This window comes from Mesoplodon bidens, assembly GCF_964165515.1.
Source record: "Mesoplodon bidens genome assembly, chromosome: 2".
NCBI classification, from domain to species: domain Eukaryota; kingdom Metazoa; phylum Chordata; class Mammalia; order Artiodactyla; family Ziphiidae; genus Mesoplodon; species Mesoplodon bidens.
In genome coordinates, this window is record NC_138177.1 from 166,902,664 (window position 1) to 166,920,942 (window position 18,279).

Below are 18,279 nucleotides of genomic sequence, written 5' to 3' on the forward strand. Positions count from 1 at the left end.
GATTCTATGAGGTCCACTCTTTCTCGCCTTCCAGCCCTTTATTCAAGCTGTTCCTTCTGCTTGGAAGGCCTTCCTCTAACCCAAAATGTCTCCACAAATGTCCAAATCCAATGTCTATTTTAAGTCTTGGAGAAAATGCTGCTTCCTCCATGAAGACATCCCTGATCGCCCCACCTGGACCTGAGGTTGCCCTCCTCTGAACATTTATTAAAAGAATTGCTGGGCTTCCCTGGTGGCTCAGTGGTTGAGAGTCCGCCTGCCGATGCAGGGGACGTGGGTTCGTGCCCCGGTCCGGGAAGATCCCGCATGCCGCGGAGTGACTAGGTCCGTGAGCCATGGCCGCTGAGCCTGCGCGTCCGGAGACTGTGCTCCGCAATGGGAGAGGCCATAACAGTGAGAGGCCCGCGTAACGCAAAAAAAAAAAAAAAAAAAAGAATTGCTTTCAACTTTCATTATAGTAATCTGTGTCATCTGTGTCCTTTTCTCAAGTCCATCCCAGGCAGTGAGTGTCTTCAGGGCTGAATCTAAGCCTGTTTAATCGAAGCCTGAAGAGCAAAGGCATCTTTGAGATCTACTGAACGATGCCCTCCGCCCACTGCCTCACACCTACATGAGGAAGCCTCCAAGGAGCCAGTGACCTCACCAGAGGCTGTTCCTAATGTGGTGTGAGGTGTGTGGGTGGGGTGTAGGGGGGCAGAGACCAACTCCATGGTGCTCTGAAATCCTGGCCCAGGGCAGACACCCAACCGAAGTTCACTTGTGGAATGTGAGATTCTCCTAGATGCAAACCACAGAGGTTAATAAGAACAGCTGCAGATAGCGCTTTGTGCCAGGCACAGTCTTATACACATCTTTTTTTTTTTTTTGCGTTACGCGGGCCTCTCACTGTTGTGGCCTCTCCCGTTGCGGAGCACAGGCTCCGGACGCGCAGGCTCAGCGGCCATGGCTCACGGGCCCAGCCGCTCCGCGGCATGTGGGATCTTCCCAGACCGGGGCACGAACCCGTGTCCCCTGCATCGGCAGGCGGACTCTCAACCACTGCGCCAGGGAAGCCCATACACACCTTTTTTAAACCTCGTGAAAACGCTATCATTGTCCCTCGTTTACAGATGAAGATTGAAATTTCAAGGAATTAAGTCACTTGCTCAATATTTATTCATTTACCCAAAAAAATATTTTGGAGTGCTCAGGATGTGCCTGATGCTGGAGAATGGACAGTCCTGGTCCCCACCCTCAAGGAGCGGAAGGTCTGGTGGGGGAGAAAGACACCAACCAGGTGTCACACGGATGACACCGAGTTACAAAGGACCAAATGTGATAAAGGGAAAGAGAGCGGGTGTACGGTCAGGAGAGGGCGGCATTTGAGCTGAGGCCTGAAGGAAGCACAGGAGGAAAGAGGGGGTCGGGCCAGGCAGATGCACAGCAAATGGAATGGAGTGGGGAAGTCTTGGCCTGTTTGTGGAGCAGAGAGGTGGTGTGGGGTGGTGAGAAAGAGGGAACATGGTGGGTGGTGACGGGGTGTGGAGGCAGACCACACAGGGCCTTGGCGGCTCGGGGAGGCTTGTGTGGAGGGCTTAGGGAGATCCCCATCTGCCTGGTGTTTTTTTTTTCTTTTTTTGAGGTACGCAGGCCTCTCACTGTTGTGGCCTCTCCCATTGTGGAGCACAGGCTCTGGACACGCAGGCTCAGCGGCCACGGCTCACAGGCCCAGCCGCTCCGCGGCACGTGGGATCTTCCCGAACCAGGGCACGAACCCATGTCCCCTGCATCGGCAGGCGGACTCTCAACCACTGCGCCACTAGGGAAGCCCTGCCTGGTGTTTTAAAGTGATACTCAAGCTGCTGTGTGAACTGTCCTGGAGGGAGACCCCATGTAGAGTAATTCAGGGAGCTACACATCTGGGTTGGTGAGCGCCCACTAGTCACTTAGGATGGGTAGGAGGGAGGCAGGGAGCACCTGGGTCTGTGCTTTGGGGTCCCCTGAAGTTGGCTGGAGGCGCCCCTAGCTGGTGAGGAGCTGGTTACCAGTCCAGGGGCAAGAAGAATTAACCAAGAGCACAGGGCACCATCAGCCAGTCACCTCACTTCAGCCCCGTTGGGGGAGCCTCCAGCTGCCCTCTGGAAGCACCAGGGCCTCCCAGGCCCACGGATGCAAGGTCACAATGTCATCTTGGATATACATGGTGGCCACACAGAGCTATGCATTGATCATGGCAAACAGAGCCTGTGGACCAGAGCCAGGAGGCACAGATGCGTGGCTGTGATAACAAGATGACTGATGATTACTGGAAAGGGGAAAAGCAAGGAAATCAAAGAGGCCCTATTCACCCCAAGAAACATAAAGAGATGGCAGAGGCAGTGCCGGGAGAGCCTGGTACAGAGCTGCGCCCCGGCGGAAGATCCTTCTAGTCGCTGGGATGGCTGAGCTGCAGGGAATGGGCCAGCAGAAAGGGTGGAGCCCTGGAGCCACACTTACTAGCTACCTCAGTTTCCTTATCTGTACAATGGGGACAACCATACCCCATCCTGAGGGTTAGGGATCACACAGTGGATGCAGCAGCCGTTCCAAGGCCAGCCTCAATTGAGCCTGTGTGGAGGCAGATGGAGGCACCTCTTTAAAAAGCTTCCCAACAACCCTATAAGGAGGGTGCAATTTGTGTTGCTTTTTTCCAGATGGGGAAACTGAAGCTGAGGGAGGTCATGCAAATTTCCCAAGGTGATGAATGGGGGAGCCAGGATTCAACTCAGGCCGGCTGCCTCGGAGGCTCCGCATTTCACTGCTGGGCCATCCTGCTCCTGTGCAATTTCTGGGAACTTGGCCAGGTTCAGAGGGTCTGAGAGGGCCCCAGGGAGGTGGCCACATCCACAAGACCCCCAGGCCATCTCCTCAGGGCCTGGCAGCACCTCCCACCTGTGGGCTGGAGCAGTGCCCCTCTATAGCAGGTACCACCTCTGTGAGAGGAGCTGGTGCCTCTCCCCACAGGAGCCCCGCCCGTGATGCTCAGCCTCCAGGAAGCCTTCCCAGATCCCCTTAAAGGAGTGACGCTTCCTCCCTGCACCACTCTGGGTCCCACTGCTGATCACTTGGCCAGGCCAACTCACAGGAGGGTCTGTGTTGCTCTATCTCTCTCACAGGCAGGAGCCTGGAAGGTAGAGATCCTGTCATATTCATCTTGGAATCATCTACGATGCTGGGCGCTCAGTAGGGTCTGAGTAAACGTATGTGGAATTAATCTGGAGAGAGAACTGAGAAGGAGCCTGAGCAAGCATGAGCAGAGGCCAGACTAGCTCTGGCCCTCTCCCCATCAGGCCGACGATGGCCCCACCTGATTCACCCTAGGAATGCAGGGAAGAGCAGGAGGGTGACTTGCCCTCCTCTACAGACCAGGGACCTCCCCTTTCCTTAATGCATAGGCCTCTTCCAGAAACTGACAGAAGTCACCCCGACCCTCCCCTTAACTGAAAGGACACATGCATGCATTTTACACAGAAACTAACACAGGCTTCCCACTGGCAGACCTACCTGTGTTGACAACCTAACTTAGATGGGGGATCTCTGGGCAGATTTTTATTTCCTACAAAGGATGAGGTGAGGAGTTTATTTTGGAGTCAGGGAGATGTAGAACAAAATCCTACCTTACTGTTCCTAGCTGTGTGATCTCTGGTTAGCTACTTTACCCACATAAGCCTCAACATCCTCATCTGTGAAATGGGGATAATATCAGGTAATGCATATTACTAGAGAGATGCAATAATAGGTGAATAGGGAAGGTGGTTTTTTTTTCTTTAAATGTAAATGGGTCGCAGGAGGTGCCTCTGAGTCACCTTTCATTTAATTTTATTTGATTTTTTTTTATAGGCAGACATGATAGTGGAAAAAGCACAGGCTTCTAGTCAAAATGTTTGACTGTTGGCTCTACACATTACCAGTTGTGTGGTCACAACCACGTTGCTTAAGCTCTCTGAGCCATGAGTCTGCATCTCTCAAAAGGGACTAATAACACCCCGCCTGAAGGTGTGGGTGGCTTGGAAGTGGCACAGAGTCTGGCAGAAAGAGGGAGCAGGAAGGGAAGGGTCTGTGCATGGGCTGAACAGGGAGAGGCCCCTCACCCACCTTCCCACGTCCACCCACTCCTCATCCCTAGCATGACTGCTCTGAGCACGTTTCCTGGGTGAGAACTGCCTCTGTTTTAGATCTGGGGGCCTATGCAATTCACAAATGTAGCAAACGTGCTGCGGCCCAGAAGACAGCTCCCTCTGCTTCAGAGAAAACACACGTTTCAATTTCCTAAAGATCGACCCCCAGGAAGCCTTTCACTTCTTTCCTAGCGAGAGCAGTTCTCAGAACTTGGGAGGTGCCACCCTCATGCGACTAAACAATTAAAGCCCAAGTATTTGTCATTCTCAGCAAAGGTTTGTGAGGATGACTGAGAAAATGAAAAAAAATCTGATTTCAGCAGCAGTTTTCAGAAATATATGGTAATCCACTTTTGTCAATCCACGGAAGGCACAGCTCAAATCATTAAAAAGCCATCGCACTTAATCATGCATGGAGAAGGCTGGGCTATGCCTCTCAGATCATTTTCAAAGGGTTTCAGGTTAACTTTCAAAAACTGACAGGCAAGCAGGGAGGGGATTATGATAGATGATAATCTGAGGAATTTCTGGTTCTGGTTCTCGGAGGATAAGGAGTTTATCTGAGAGAAAACTGCCACCCAGACCTCCGCATGGTGGCAATGGTGAGGGAAATTCCAGGATGGATCAGCTGTGACTTCTGCCCTCAGGGAGTCTGCAGCTGCTTTCTCAGAATGACAGCAAATTCAGAGCACACTATTAAGTAAGCAAATAATTGTGATGTATTGTGACAGGTGCTAATAAAAGGTGGAAGTTTACCCCGTGATTAAGTCTCAGCTGTGAACATACAGACCTGGGTTTGGAATTTGTCTTTGCCACCCACTGTGTGACCTCACGCAGGTTTCTGAACCTCTCAGAGGCTTGGGTTCCTCATCTATAAAGTGGGATGGCCAGCTCATAGGCTTGGGGGGTTATGTATGAGTTCATTCCTATAAAGCCTTTCACGTAGTGCCTGGTACACATTGAGCTCTCAGTCAATGCTGGCTAAGCAGCTAATTCTGCTGAAGGAAGCCTCACAGATGACCTCTGATTGGGATCAAGAAGGACACCCAGGAGTCTGCAGGGTGGAGAGTTGGAGGAAGGACATTCCAGGCAGAGGGCACAGCACATGCAAAGGCCCTGAGGTGAGGGGTTGGTCAGGGAGGAGCACAGGGTACGTGGGGAGGGGGACGAGGGAGGGAATGCTGCAAGCTAAGCTGGAGTCCTCCTGTGAAGGTCAGTGAATGCCAGGCTGAGGAGTTTGGACTTTATTGAAGGCTGGGGCAGTGTTTCTGACCTCAAAGGGTCAGGAACATCCTGTGTCTTCTTCCAGGTCTTAGTCCATGTTGGTCACTTGTTGACTTCTAAGTGACCACCTCCCATCAAACTCTGATCCAGGGTCCCCAGCCTTTGTTTAAGGAAAACACCCTCTATTAGGTCCAGCAAAGATCATGTTCCCCTTCTAAGGAAGGCAGAGCCGTTGTGGGGAAACTTCTATACCTAGTCAGGAACTGCATTTCCCACCCTCCTTGCATTTAGGTGGGGCCCTATGACCAAGTTCTGGCCAATGGAATATGGGTATAATTTACATACATATTGAGGCCTGGTCCATGAAACCCCCTGTGGGACCCTTCAAGGCTGAGGTGACCTTGGGAGTCACAAGCTGAAGATGATGGAAGCTCCATCACCCTGGGTCCCTGAGTGACTGTGATGAGCAGAGGTCCCTCCTCCTCCCATCAATTTGACTTTACATGAGCAAGAAGTAAATGTCTGTTCTCAATCCATAAAAAGGTCTCTGGGTTTATCTGTTATAGCATCTAGCATTACCTTAAATAAATACACCCATTATACAGAATGACCTCGGGCATGTTATTTCGCCTCTCTGGGTCTCAGTTTCTCTAATGCAGATTTTTGTGAAGGGCTAATAAGATGACAAATGTGAGTGGTGCTTTGCAAGCAGGGAAGGCTACAGAGATGCCATTCACTGCTGGTGTTGTGGCTTTGGTCTCTCCGAGAGCCAGAAGGGGAGGGGACTTTGTACAGCCCCTGATGAGGCGGGGGAGTGCAGCCAAGGTCTTGGAGAAGCTCCATGCAAGGGGTCCAGATCTATCATCAGATCCTGACCCAGATTGGAGACCCTCAATCCAGACTTTAGTTCTGCCCCTTGGCAGAGATGCTCCCCAGAGGGCTGAGCCCCCTGAGGGAGGGACTGGGGCCTGGCTTCTGTCTCCTGGTGGCTCCCCTGGGAAGGAGTTGGCCCTGCCTCCCTGATACCTTGTTCCAGCCTCTCACAACTCATTAACAGGAAATTGCATGCCCTGCCAGGAAGATGCACGTCTGATTTTTCAGACATGTCAGGTAGACACTATTATCAAAACCTTGTCATTTCTCTGCATAGCCCCACATCCTCCTGCTCTGGGGTTCTCCTGCCAGGTTCTGTGCTCGGGGCACACGCTTGCTCTCTCTGGAGATTTGAGAACCTCGTGCAGTTTAGCGTTCCGCCAGCCAGTCTGGCAGGGAGCAGGGGTTCAGGATGGAAGCCTGCATTGGTAGCTGAGGCTCACCCTGCACCCCACCCCTAAGCAGTCCTGCACTCCCAGCCCAGGACTGGTGCTGAGACCCCATAAGAAGACAGGAGGAAGGCCTGAGTGGTATGTGAAGTGCCGAGCTGGATCTGAGCAATGACAACTTTAACAGGATCCTGGTCATTACATGTCCTTCTGCTGAGAGGGTTTCCTCACCCATAGCTTAGAGGTAGGGATGGAGAATGCCCCACCCTCAGCCTCTGGAGCCTGGATTCAGGGGCAGGGCCACCTCATCCTGTACACATGGTCCCGCCGCCCCGTTCTCAGGCAGGTGGTTGCAGACACCGACCTCCTGTCTCCTGTGCTCTAACCTTTGCCCAATGTCCACTTGCCAGCACTAGCTGGGGACATGACAGGGGCTCTGAAATCACCTGACAGTAAAAACCATCAACGCCCTGGGCCAGGCTCTATGGAGAGACAGAGAAGAATCAAAAACAACAAGGACAAAAAGCATCAATTTCCACAGCCTTTCTCACAATAATTAACTTGTCTGAGCCTTATACCCACCCTGAGGGGTGCCATTACCCTTATTCCACTGAGGAGGAAACTGAAGCTCATGGAGATTAAACCATTGGTGCTCAAGGTAACCCAGCTAGTGCACTAGGCAGTAATCTGAGCTGCACCCTATAAACGTCCCATAATAATCACGGTCACTTGTTTAGTAGGTCCTACATACCAAGCACCAAACTGAGCATTTTGTCAACTCTCCAGCAGAGGTTATAGTATTTCCATTTTCAGATGACGTCTGGAGGCTCAGAGAGGTTAAGCAACTTGCCCAAGGTCACACAGCAAGTAAGCAGTAACCATAGCCTTAATGCCTACAGTGTTGGTGCTCTCTCCCTATACCAGTTGCCTCACCAGCAACAAGGGTCCCACTTAGGGAGGGCAGGGAAAGAGGCTACCAGATCCTATCAAGCGAAAAAGAAGCAGATAAAATTGCACACATGCTGGTCACCACTCCATTAAAAACTCAAGTGTGCATGAATCAGATGGGATGGGATCTGGTAGACAGCTGGGTGGCGTCTCAGAGTGAGGCGGGGCCTGGCAACTTCTGTTAGCTCATGGTCTTCCTTGGCTGTATCTTTCCTTGTAACGATGCCTGAGGGTAAAGGTGTATAGGAGCCAAGTGGGCACAGGTGTGGTGGCTCATCGTTTCCTTGGCCCTGGCAGCACGGGGTCCTCCCTCCCTCTTCCAGGTGCAGGAGCCACCTGGCCAGGTAACCTCTCCACCCCACCGCATTCCAGACAGCCTTCAGTCTCAGGCAGAGATCCAAGCAAACCAGCGACCACTGCCCTGAGCACGTACAGCTTTTGAAATAGTGAGGACTTGCAGGAGAGGGACTGCAGCAGCAGCTATAGCCCAGGCAGTGTTAGAGAGGCCCCCATGCCTGCAGTCCTCCCACCACAGAGGCCAAGGCCAAGGAGCTGGTTTCCAACTACCCTCTAAAAGGCCCTTTGTGACGTAGCCCCTGCCCTCCTGGGCAGCTCAGTAGCCACTTCTCCTTTCATGCTATCATCACACTCAGTTCAGCATACTCCACCGCCATACCTCTGCCCAGGCTGTCGGCCCTCCCGTTCCGCCTGACTATTCTTCAGCTCTAGAACCCAAGTCTGTTGTTCTTAGTTGTCCTGAATCCACCCCCCAGCTTTCAGACTGTTCATAGTCTCCCACCAAAGTCATGTATCTTAAACTTCTGTTAAAACAAACACTTCAGGGCTTCCCTGGTGGCGCAGTGGTTGGGAGTCCGCCTGCCGATGCAGGGGACACGGGTTCATGCCCCGGTCCGGGAGGATCCCACATGCCACGGAGCGGCTGGGCCCGTGAGCCATGGCCGCTGAGCCTGCGCGTCCGGAGCCTGTGCTCCGCAACGGGAGAGGCCACAACAATGAGAGGCCCGCGTACCGCAAAAAAACCCCAAAACAAAAAACAAACACTTCAGGAGAATTCTAGAACTCCTTCTAAAAGGCAGAGTGGGGTGGAGAAGGAGGATCAGCGGGGGAGAGGGGGAGAGGGGCACTGGAAGGTGAGATGGGATGGCCTGAGGACACACTGCATACCTGTGCTCTGGGGGGCCGCAGGACGGCCTAGGACGCCCCGGGTGGCTTTGCTCTAATCTGCCTAATCTGCCTCTACAACAGTTCCCGGGCTCTCACTCCACCGTGCCCTTGCACATGCTGTGCCCTCCACCTAGAAGGCAGTTCTACTCTTCTCTGCCTGGGCAGCTCCAGCTCATCCTTCAAGGCCCAGCTGGATACCACCTGCTCTGTGAAGCTCCAGAGTCGAGTCAGCTGCTCCGTCCCTTGTATTTCCAGCACCGCGTGTCTCACAATTACACGTGGATACTTTCCTCTAGGAGGAGAACTCTTTGGGCCAAGGGACATGGCCAATTCACCTTTGCATCTCTGGCATCAGCCCAGAACTGGCCTAGAAATGCCTCCTGAATGAATGAATGAGCCTCTGTCTCTAAGATGCCAAGACGCCTAATTCCCCACTTCCTGCTGGGCATTCCTCTCCAGTCCCGAGAGATGCAAACTGCACCCTTTGTCCTCCACCACGTTGGTACTGACCAGAGTTGGATTTTAATGGTGCTTTGACAAAGGGCGGCACCCACATTCATCTTCCTTGGCTAATTACATTTCCCAATTGAAATGCTTATCTCTGGGCTGGTGTTAAAGACATAATCAGTTTCCAGAATGGATTCAAAAGAGGTGAGAAGCAAGAAAATAATTAAGCTAACTCCTGATTGAATCAAATAATTAAGCAGATTAAATCAGTTGCCTGTGATCTACAGTGCAGCCCAAGCCTGGGGAGTGCATTTCTCTATCGGAGAGATCATTTCTGATTGTTTTAAAGATGGAGAGCATTTCCTCTGAGTAGTAAGTAAAGGACTGACTCTTTCAACTGAATACAAATCAGGGTAGCAGGACCCCAGCTTCCTGGTTTAGGCAAAGTATTGTGGGTTTCGTAGAAGAAAGCTTGAAGGTGGGGCGTGCTCTGTTCCAGAGCCACACCTGCACACCCACGGCACAGAGGTTGCATTGACGGCCCTGGTTTCTCACTTCTCCCTGTGTCCATGCCCTCTGCCCCTCTGAGCAGGGTTTCCTGCTCTGTCCGCTTACTCTGGGCTCAGCCATGTGGCTAACTTTAGCCAGTGACAGCAAATGTGATGTAAGCAGAGGCTGGCTTTCTTACCCCTTTGCCATCAACATGAGAACATCCTGGGACTAGACCACTGAAAACGAGAGACATGTGGAGCACAGCTGAACTGACCAGTTGTCCAAGGGTCTCCTAGGTCAGCTCACAGTCAGCCACCCCCAGTCAAGATCAGCAAAGTCACTTAGCCGACCCAGCCTGGAGCTGCTAAACCCTGAAGACTCCCAGGCTAAATAAAAACTTAGTGTTACATGCCAGTGAGGTTTGTGGGTATGTGTTATGCTGTATCATTGTGGCAATAGATAACTGATAAAGTATCCCTCAGCCTGGGTTGGCCTATCCTCCAGCCCCAGCCTCTAGAAGGTACCCTCTACCCTCAGCCAAGCATCACTTAGAACCCTGATATTTGAACAGTAAATATTAGATGAGTAAAAAAATTCATCTAATCCTCACAAAGGCTCCTGGGCAGCTGTCAGGAAAGGGATCACTTGCCCCATTTTATAGATGATGATGCTAAGGCTCAGGGAACCAAGCAATTAGAAGAGCAAGAGATTATGGTTAAGGAGAGTGAGTTAGATGAATGCAGTAGCCTCTATTTCTACCCCCCACCCCGAAACTCCACCGAAACAACAGTATGAGATTTTTTTTAAGCATCAATTCAGAAGGACAAAACAAACAGAGGAGAGGCAAGAGCAACAGTCTTGGCCTCTATTAAGGAGAGAGACATGTAGCACTGACTTAGCAAAGCCAGGAAAGCAGAATCTAAGCCAAGATGCTGAAAGCACATGCATTCAGGTCTACACCAGAGAACCTCACAGGGTCTGGAATTGGTGGCAACACCAGGCATCTCTGGAAGGATTTATTGAAAGTCAGCCTTAAAGGCAGTAAGACCCCTTTTCTTTTACGTCTACCCAGCCACGAAAATGTCTCCCTCTCGTCCCGGCAGAAAACTAGGGGTTGAGACTTGGAAGGGAGTAAGACAGAAGGCCTCTGGACTGTGGGAGACCTGGCAGAGGCAGGGGCACCATCCCGAGAGCGTGGGGGTTAGGGGAAGGTTTCTGGACTGCCCCACATTGTCCTCCAGCCCTCTGCCCACCTGGCTCTCAACAAGCAGAGGCCAGGAATTCACTTTCAGATAGGAGAATGGAAACATCTTCAATGCAGACTCTGACCAGCTGTAGAAAGCAAAAACCAGCATATATCCAGAGTTCCCTGTTGCATCACCCTGCAGTGAGGCATCAGCCAACAAAATCCACTCACCACACTGGGGGGTGGGGTGAGTGGGTGTGGGGCACACTGGAGCCCCAACCATCTTCTTTTCTGGCCCCCATTTAACATGCACACAGCCATTTGAGGGACTCACATGTGCAATAGGCATACATATACCCAAACAATCAGGAAAAGTATATTTAGAGGACACAGAGGCTCTGAAGGAAGAAGGAAACTACAAAAAAAAATCCTCAGAGAGACAAAAGAAAACGTGTTGCACCCATGAGATAAGATCAGGATGCTCAAAAAAGAACATTCACAAAGTAAAACAGAACTCTTGTTAATTAATACACAGTCTGACAGAAAAAAAAACCCAAAAAACCCTACAGAAGAGCTGGATGATAAATTTGAGGAAATTTCCCAGAGTAGAACCAAAGAGAGAGAGATGAGGATGTGGAGCAACTGGAACTCTCAAACACTGCTGCTGGGGATGGAGAATGGTGTATCCACTTTGAAAAAGACAGTTTGGCAGTTTCTTACAAAGTTAACCATACACTTAACACATGACCCAACAGTTTCACTCCTGGGTGTACACACAAGAGAAATGAAAACATACATCCACACAAAAACTTGTACATGACATACAAAACAGCATTATTTGTAATAGCCCCAAACTGGAAACAACCCAAATGTCCATCAACTGGTAAATGGAAAAAAAAATAACTGTGAAATGGCTATACAATGGAATACTACTCAGCAATAAAAAGGCACAAACTATTATACATATGACAATGTGGATGAACTTTAAAAACATTATGTTAAGTGAAAGAACCTGACACAAGAGTACACACTGTGTGATTCTATTTATAAGAGACTCTAGAAGGTTCAAACTAATCTAGAGTGATAGGAGGCAGCTCAGTGATGGTCTGGGCCAGCAGTTGAAGAAGGATGAACTGTCAAGGGGCGTGAGGGAACTTTCAGAGGTAAAAATATTCTGTATCTTGATTTTGGTGGTGGTTAATTTCTCAAAATGCATTGAAAGGTACACTTAAAACTGGGTGCCTTTTATTGTAAGAAATTATACATCAATACAGTTGATTTGAAAGTGAAAAAAAAAGATAGTGCTATTGATTCAACTGGGGTTAAAATCAAGGAGGTTTCATGGAGGAGGCAGTGTGTAAGCTTGGTTTTTAAAAATGAACTTGAGAGACATATGGAAGAAAAGGCAGGGACCTGTCAAGCAGAGCAAACAGTATAAGTATGGTTGAGACTGCTAGTTGCCCCCTAATATCCATTCTCTCTTGATATCTATAGAAACAGAAGCCATAATTCTATCTGAGCACATGGCCATGAGAATAAAGACTATATTTCCCAGCCTCTCTTGCAGCTAGGAGTAGGCATGTGCACAAGTACTGGTCAAGGGGATGTAAGTGGAAGTGGGGTGTGCAACTTCTGGAGAGTATGTTTAAAGTGAAGGGACATTCCTTCTCTTCCCCCTTTTCCCTTTCTGCTGGCTGAAATGTGGACATGATGACCAGAGCCAGAGCAGCCACCTTGGACCACAAGGTAGAAGCCACTGCTGAGAATGAAGGGTGGACCCTGAGTCCCTAATGAAGTGGAGTCACCACACCAGTCCTAGACTAACTACCTGGACTTGTAAGTGAGAAAGGAATAACCTTCTCTCTTGTTTAAGCTATTGCTATTTTGGATTTTCTATTAGCTCCAATAGAATCCAATCCTAAGTAATAAATTGGGCAAAGGCAAAGAGAGGTGACATGAACATGTCCCCAGTGTCAGAGACTCCTGGACACGACCATCATGATTTGACTGTACTGCTTGAGGGCAGGGCCCTGGTGTTCCTCGTTTTTCTGTTTCCAGGGCTTGGAACTCAGCAGGTGCTCAGGAAAAACACTGAGTTGGCTGGAAGACCATGGCATGGCTGAAGACCCAGAATGATGTTACAGAATGAATGTTTGTGTGTCCCCAAAATTCATATGTTGAAACCCTAACCCCCCAATGCAATAGTATTTGGAGATGGGGCTTTTAGGAAATAATTAGAGTTAGATGAGGTCATGAGGGTGGGGCCCTCTGATGGGATTAGTGCCCTTATACGAAGAGACACCAGAGAGCTGGTGCATTCTCTCTCTCTCTCCTCCTCCTCCACTCCCTCGTTCTTGCTCCACAAGTACACAAAGAAGTCGCTCAAGATGTGAGCACACAGCAAGATGGTGACTGCCTACAAACCAAGAGAAGAGGCCTTAGGATGAAACCCACCTTGCCAGCACCTTGATGTAGGACTTCCCAGCTTCCAGAGCTGTGAGAAAGAAATTTCCGTTGTTTAAGCCACCTGGCCTGTGGCATTTTATTATGGCCCTTGAGCAGACTAATACACACAAGATAGACTATGTGTTTGCTCTCTGAGGGCAATGCCTAAGCCCTCCTGTTCACCCCCATAATCCTTGCACCTAGCTCCAGAAGGCTTGTTGTGGGGTCTCAGGTATTTGCTGAAGGAAAGAATGAAAGACTGATGTAACAGAGGTCCGAGGTTTCACAGGCCAGCATTTGCCTATCCTTTTGGTTAACAGGTCCCCAAACTGCTTTCTGGGGCACCTCCCCTCCTCCCTCACTTCTAGTCTATGTTCTTCTTGGGGTGGGACTGTCTAGATGCCCCGCAGTGGGGATGAGTGATCTAGACCTCAGCCAATCCATACCTTTCATCCCTCTGGACATAAAGATATGTTAGGGACAGACAGAGCCACATGCCCAATTAAAGCTTGTCAGAGCTAATCTTGGGACTTCAAGTGAACAATCTAGAAACAATCAAGAAAGTGGCACTAGCTCTTTTATACCACACACAAACTGAGTAGATGGAAGATAAAGTAGCTGTAGCCAAATTGCTATCATCAAGGAACAGCCGATCTGAGAATGAAGCCCACTGAGAGAGAGTACAGCACAGAGACAGAGAAGGAGGAATTGAGTCTTGGTGACTTCAACTTGATGCCTGGATCAAGCTGTGCCTGAAGTCCAATCCTAGTGATTTCAACTAAGTGATCTAATTAATGTTTTGGGGGGCTAAACCAAATGGGCTTGAGTCTTTGTCTCTTGCAACCCAGAGAGTACACGCTAACACAATTGACCTTAAGGTCAATGTCACCCTTAAAATATGTCATCTTGGGAGCAGTGCTGCCATCTAATACAGGGACCAGGGCACTATCAAGTTACTGCATTAACTCCATTTCCTTTCAACTGTAGCTGACTCTGAGAACTTAAACAAGGTCTTGTTGATTCTTCCTGGTATGTGACATTGTAAACCAATCTCACATTATCAGCATTGCAAAAATTCCCCTATAAAAACACAGGAGTCTAAAATGTTAATCTGGGAATTAGTGGACATTTATCTTCTTTTGGATCGGTATAATTTCCTCCCAGGTTTTTTATCTGCTTTCTGAGCCATCTCATTTGTCTAAGCTTTCACAAGCTCATGCAAAACACATAATGCACTTCAGCTACAAAAATCAGTGCTTGAGGATATGTTTTTACCAGGACTGCTACAGAAATTTTTCCCATTGCTTTTCAGAGGCCTCGCTACCAAAATTTTTATTCATGAATAAGAGCCAGAACAGTCTCACTTATAAACAAAGCTTTTCCCTAATTATCAAATCAAGGAAAATATGTAATTAAAAAATATATATATAGTTTTTTATTTTTCAAGGGGAAGAGATTTATATTAGTTTGGGCTTCAAACAACCCTCATCTTCCCTCCACCACCGAGACTGACTTTAATTAAAGACCATTTACCCTGGGAATGGATTGCTTGCTGCAATTTGTACCGAAGACACACATTTGCAGACAAATGGATTGCAGTCCTTAGATTTTGCTCAGATGACAAAAGAAGTGATTATGTTCCCTCGTCACTTCCTCATTCTGAAGAACTCTATTAAGAGAATAATTTGAACGGTCTCTCTGCTACTCTGCATTTTAAAGTGTGATCTATTTCAATGCCACCAACATTTTTCCCCTTTAAAAAATGAGTGATGTTTAAGAAAAAATGCCAGCTGGGTGTCTATTTGAGGAGGGGCTGCGGGAAACGAGAAGGTTTATATAACTCCCTCTGAAGCCCCAGTTGCTTGCAAGTGCGTGGGTAACCTGTAGCTTTGTTTTGTGGCTACAAATAGCAGACAGAGATAATCCTAGAGCACAGGAGGAGACTAATCAAATTCACACGCCGGCTGTGGACACCTAGTTCTATTTTTCCACTTCCTGGCTGCCCAGTGCCGGAGGGGTTTGGACGGGGCTGTCTAACTCTGGAGCCACGGAGTTTAAATGGAACTGTCAGGCCCTAAGGCTTCCTGATTCATATGTGGTTTGAAAAGAGGCCCATGGATCTGCTGAAGGAAGCCCAAACCATAGGGAGGTCACTGGTGATAAAACAAGCCCAGGGGTGCCTTCTCCATGACCCCACGAACACCGGTGTGCTGTGTTATAATGCCTCATGCGTCTGTTATCCTGAAGGACTGAGGGTGCTTTGAGAGCACTGGCTAGTCTACCTCCTCAGAGCTTAGCTCAGTATCTGGCACACAGTGGTGCTCAATAAATGCAGAGTGAGTAAAAACATGTCCTTTAGTTCGTCCGTTTGGAGCTGAGCTCAGTACCAACACTGACTGGGTACTTGGGCAATTTATCCCAAATCCAGGAAAGGCATATCTAGCCTTGGCCTGAGATGATGGGAATTCAACTTCCTTCTTTCACTCTGATCCATGAACTATTTGATTTTAGAGATTTTAGAGCAGGGAGGAATCTGAGCGTGGTGGACTGCAAAAACATCTTGATTCTCCACCCTTCCCTGAATCCATGCCTTTGGCAATGTGACTCAGCAGCTGCTTTCATCAAGAGATGGAGTCCTTCTCCTCACCCCTTGTATCCTGGCTGGCCTTTTAACTTGCTTGGCCAACAGAATGTGAAGGAAGTAACAATGTGCCTTCTGAGCCTTGGTCTTAGGAGGATACGCATGCTTCCACTTGTTCTTTTAGACCCTTGTCTCTGCTATGAGAAGAAGTCCAGGTCCACACGTAGCAAAGCTAGGTCATCCAACCAAGGCCATCCTAGACCTAAGGGCTCCCAGGTGACTTATCAGCTGACTACAGATGCATGAGTTAGCCTAGTCAAAACCCACATACTCATGAGAAATAAAACATGGTTTTGTTTTACGTCACTAAGTTTCAGGATGGTTTGTTACACAGCAATAGCTAACTGATACATAGAGCTCAGCATTCCAAACAAGTGGGTACCCTGAAGCCCAGAGGGGGAGAGAACTTTCCTAAAACCACATCTGCCAGTGACAAGAATCCACATATGGGAACCACTCACTCAGGGCCCTTCCAACTATACCAAACACTGATCTTTCTTTAAGTACCCATTTCTTTTCATCTTTCTAAGTCATCAGTGCTCAGGTTCTGAACAAAGGGCAGGGGCAGGTATGTGATGGTCACCGAGCAACCATAAAGAGGCAAGGTACATATCATTAGTTTCCAGCTCACTACCTCTGAGGTTCTAGAATCATGCTCCTAGGAAGCCATTTGGTTCCCACACATTGTAACCATCTGTTCTGCCATGAGAATCAAGCCACAGTGGTCTTTTCCAAATTTGTAAAAAATTATGGAAATCAATAGGACTTTTAATATTAATAGTAATTTATAAAAGGCACTTAGAACAGCACTTGGCACACAGTAAGTGTTCAATAAATGTAAGTTACTATTATTGTTAAATTCTCCTCTCACACTTTTTTCTTAAACCTTTGGCGCCTCATACCATGTGTCAGTCATCAGGCAAAACATATGGATAACAAGTCACAGCTAACATTCATTGAGCACCTGTGCAGGCCAGGCCTTCTACATAAGTCATTGAAGTTAACCGTCACATTTCTTTGAGGTACCAACCCCATCTTATAGATGAGGAAACCAAGGCTCAGTGAGATGAATTTGTCCAAGGTTAGTAAAGCTGGGAAGTGGCTAGATTCATACCCTAGCTGTCTGATGCAAGCCTGGGGCAGCACACACTATGATTATTCATCTCTGTTCTCTCTCATGCTTAGCCTAGAGTGAGGACTGAACAAAAGTACAGAGTGAATAAATACATTTCAAGAATTCAAAGAAGATAGTGTCTCCCTGCCCCACCCCAAGTAGGGCTGAAATTAAAAAGACTGACAATCTGACAATATTAAGCACCAGTGAGGATGTGGAACAACTGGAACTCTCATGCACTGTCCTCCCCCACCCCCAATCTCAGGCTCTCGTACTTGAAAGGACATTTACTGTAACCAAGAGGGCAGGGCAGCAACCATGTCTGATTGACTGACACAACTAAAGAGACTTACAGAGCCCTGGTGAAGTGCATGGGCTTCAGATTCCCATGTTCCTGGGCTCAGGAACATGCAAGTGTCTAAGCCCCACGTGATGCTAAATGAGTAAGAAATTCACCAGGGACTTTCTTAGATACTTTCCAAGACAGTGGCTCTTTGGTACTGTCTGGGGATTGAACTCCCCACCACCCCAGTTCTAAGATCACATATGCAGTTGTCCAACATTTTACAATTAAAAAATACCATCATATGATTCTTCTTGTTTAATCCTTCTAACCCTAACCCTTTGAGGCTGGCCAGAGTTAGGAAATAGTATCCCCATTTTACAGATGAGGACACTGAGGTCTGAGAGGTAAATTTCTGTCCTAGGATCACACAGTCCTCCTGCCTGACTCAATCCAGTGCTCTTTCTACTATATATCTCATAAATAAGGTGGGGTGGGGAACAGAGAGATGGGGAGAGAGGGGGTTATTACTACAGTGCTCCTGGCACTAAGTTAGGTGCTTTTGTGTGCTATCACCACAACCAGGTGAGATGGTATTATGCCCATGTTACACATGAGGAAACAAATTCAGGGAAGCTGAATGATTTGCCCAATGTGATGATAATAACAAATGGCAAAGCAAAATTCAAACCCAGGTTTTGAATCTCCACAGCAGTAGGCAGAGACCTACTTTCTAGAAACAGAGTTTATTGGGATCCCAGTCTGGTGAGTGACAACAAATTAGCAGGATATGACAATGCATGGTTCAGGCTCCGACTCCTAAAAGCAGCTTTCAGATGGGAGGCTAGAGCTGCTTGAGGCTGGGCAGCATCGGGGAATGTGAGCTAGTCTCTCAAAGGAACCACCTGGAAAGAAA

General features: G+C 48.5%; 1 protein-coding gene across 3 annotated transcripts in view; it reads right to left on the reverse strand.

Annotated features, from left to right (window-relative positions):
* The window catches only part of MAN1C1 (mannosidase alpha class 1C member 1), a gene marked incomplete at its 5' end in the record, with an annotated part of 135,263 nt that overhangs the window by 44,184 nt on the left and 72,800 nt on the right, over positions 1 to 18,279 (reverse strand). The gene's annotated exons all lie outside the window — the stretch shown is intronic.